This window comes from Malania oleifera, chromosome 1, assembly GCF_029873635.1.
Source record: "Malania oleifera isolate guangnan ecotype guangnan chromosome 1, ASM2987363v1, whole genome shotgun sequence".
NCBI classification, from domain to species: Eukaryota; Viridiplantae; Streptophyta; class Magnoliopsida; order Santalales; family Ximeniaceae; genus Malania; species Malania oleifera.
Window position 1 is genome coordinate 129,689,482 of NC_080417.1, and position 3,501 is coordinate 129,692,982.

The 3,501-nt window shown below is 36.6% G+C and overlaps 1 non-coding gene across 1 annotated transcript; it reads right to left on the reverse strand.

Annotated features, from left to right (window-relative positions):
- Nucleotides 1-314: 314 nt before the first annotated feature.
- On the reverse strand, nt 315-474 carry LOC131147276 (U1 spliceosomal RNA). Its single transcript, XR_009134669.1, has one exon. It is a non-coding gene; the product is annotated as a U1 spliceosomal RNA (small nuclear RNA).
- Nucleotides 475-3,501: the final 3,027 nt, after the last annotated feature.

Consider the following 3,501-nt stretch of genomic DNA (forward strand, 5'->3'; position numbering starts at 1 on the left):
TATTTGATGTCCCATTTAGAATTTAGAAAACATTTTGAATAGGAAAAGAAAATATGAATGAATTAGCTTTTCTAAATTAGGCTATCAAGAAAAGTAAGAAAAAATAAAAACATATAGCAAATTAAGCAACAAATTTTCTTTTTTCTTTTTCTGCAACTAGTCATATATTAGAATGGAGGGAAAATATAACAAAAAATAAATTTTCTTATTTTCCTTTCCTTTGAAACAAAGCCCATGGACGCAAGCAAGTTGGGCCGGAATCAAGAAGACAAATGGACCTCAAGGCCCATGAATTCTTTAAATATAAGTTTGGGTAGGGGCCGCGCGGACGCAGGCCCCCTCTACCACAAATTATGACGTACACTCTCCCACTTGGGGAGATGTTAGACTGGTGCACCTCCCGAGTGCAATGGAAGCCACCAATCTAGGCCGTGGGCCTTGTTGATCACCCATAGACCCCGTCCAGGTAAGTATGTTGTCCAAGCACAGTCCGGCCCATTTTATAGTCCCATTTCCCAATTCACCCGTCACTCTCTATTCGATGTGGGACGAATTCAACCTCCACCGGTTAGCTGCTAGCTTGGCTACTCACAAAGTCAATAGCTCTCTGCTATTGAGGAAGCACTTCTTCGTGTCTTTTTTCTTAAGCAACATTCAAATTTATTGAGTCAAGATGCAAATGCTGTTTCCCTCTTGTGTCTGCTCTGTAGTTCCCTATGCAGAGAATGCGAAAAGGATAGTGAATCGTTGAAATAGTTTCCTACTTGTTTTGGTCTACCCTTGGAGTGTTAAGTTGATAAGTTGAAAGCTGTTTAGAATTTACTAATTAACCGATGCTTAGCATACAAGAATGAAAAATGGAAATGAATAGAATGGGTCTCTATATTTTTGTATATTTGCCGTATAATTTTTCACTGCAACTAGATTTCAATCCATTCCGATCTAGCCCGCCAAACAAGTGTCAAGTATCTACTCGATTTCCATATGGTTGTAGCCTTGGGCAGGTTGCTTCAACCATCTCCTATGAATTTTAGCAAGTGTTCATATAGGCAATGGGGCTGCTTCTACAAACTTCTTGGACAAATTCAAAGCAAATGAGATGTTATTTCTTGCTCTGCACTGTGTTTCTTCTTCCCAATTAGAACTTTTCAATGAGGTCTTGCTACCTACAGAGATTAAAATTTTCTTGTTCTGTCAGTTCTACGAGAAGATTGAGAGAGGTTCTGAGCTTTGAAGAGTAAAATTCAAAGCTCTATTTTGCCGTGACCTGTGATTGTTCGAAGGAGTTGGCCTAAATAACGTGTATGTGCTCCTCTCCTCCCGAAGTTTAAGACCTTTTTTTTTTTCAGTTGGCTCAAAAACAATATCATCTTTTTTCTAGAGCAATCAGATTTGATTTGCACAAATCTATCCCTGTGAATAAGACGAATATAATGGAAATTTTTTATTAAAAAAGAAAACGTGTTTACTAAAAAGTTACTTTATAACATGAAGGAAGAAGGGAATAGAGATTTCTCAGATAAAATTATGAATATTTATTCCAACAATTGACAAGAAAATGAAAGACTCCAAACCCCTACAAAAGCGACAATTTTTGAGAAAAAGAAATTACCAAATCAATACATTCACAACTTGGGAGAATCTTGTACTAAAAGAGAATGTACCTTCTGTTCTCCTTTCCAAAAACCAACGCAGTGCTACCATAGACATTAATTCTAGGTCCAAGCTTCTGAAGTTCTCTCACTAGCTCAAATAAGAGTTCAAAAATGGCAAATATGGTTCAGAATTGATACCACCATAAATGGCTTATATGGTTCAGAATGGATACTATCATACTACCTAAATTAAGGGAAAATTCAGTAGGAAATGTATATAATAGAATTTGATCAATTAGATGATGGCAAGCCCCAGTTCAGCCATTGAACTAAGGGCTGCTCAGATTGTGCATTCAAAGAAAAAAGGGCATGCTGCATAAACCATTTTGAAGCTGAATTATAGGCTGACATGCCAAAGCCAATATGAAAATTATCGAAGATATTGTATTTTAAAAATTACAATGCTTTAAATGATCTTTGCAGTCTGGTTGGCTGGAGAAAAGTAAAATACAAGAGAAGAAATTACAGCTCAAAAGAGGCAGAGAAACGAAAAGAAACTGTTCGACATTGATTGTACCTGTGACGATTGTCTTAATGATCCAGTGTACGAGTGGTCTGATGAAGAAGGAGTTAGAGGTAAGAAGAAAAGAACAAGTCCCAGCAGAAACTCAAAAAAGAGATATGACGACGAGATCCAGAAGTTGACTTGCTAAGAAAACCATCCGGGAAATTTGACTACTATGTCAAATACAAGGGGAGAGCACAAAAGATGATAAGCTTCCCCAGATCAACTAGCTTAATAAGAGCAGTGGAAAACATGGACAAAGAAAATGAAAGTCAATTGGCGTTTACAAGAATAGTTCCCATATGCCCCAACACTAGGATAATCAAGTTGGAACATTCCGCCTACCAATCCTCTGCCATTCGCAACTCTTGTGTGAACTTTCCCATCCTTGTAACGTAACATAAGCTAGTTTAGTCTTGAGAGCATCCAGCAACCATTTCAACTCTAATGCAGGACTATACCAATATCCCCCATGCCAATGGACCTTTTTCCTATTTTTCTTTTAGTAAGAAGAATTTTGGTTATTGAAGAAAATAAATACATCTTAGAAATGTCAGCTTTACAAGCATCTCCAATAACTCTCACAATACAAACAAGAGAAGCATCTTCAACAATTTTCCTATTATTTTTATTTGACCTTTATTAGGACTAATATCAGAGCAATATGTCTATTGTCAATTTGGACATAATCCAACTGCATTATAAAATGCTAGCAGACTCAGCTGCACCTTTTACCACGGGCAAATGAACCCATTAGCTGCCTCTTTACTTGCTCATGAACCGTAACGCTACAACAAGCATTTTATTAAACCGATTGTATACATTATTGCAAAAATTGAATGATATGTGACACTCATCAGTCATCACACAACACATATCATTAGTATATATTATGTATGCATGCACGTATAAATTGTACAACACAGTCATTGCATCATGTGAGACAGCACCTATTGTATTATAGAATTGTATTGCAAGGGTTTTGGTTTTAAGCAACATATTATTTTTTTTACTGAACTTGAAGCTGTAACTTTTGGCACCAGCCAAAATTTTTTATTGAACATTTCTTTCTTGGAACCTACTCTGAGCTTACTTCCATTATGTTATTACTTTTCAATTTGATTGCTTATCCCTTGCTCTTTTTTTCTTTTTTTTTTTCCTCTTTTGGAGCTTCAGCACATTTACCATTCTAAGTGTGATAAAAAAAATTCTTCTACTGTTTTGTGCGTGCAGAAATATCTAGTCCATACAGCCGCTGCTGCTGCTGCTGCGTCATTTCTTCTACATTGTGCTCAGTGAGTAGGAAAGAAGAAGCGGAAGACATGGAAGGAAAAGATGAGT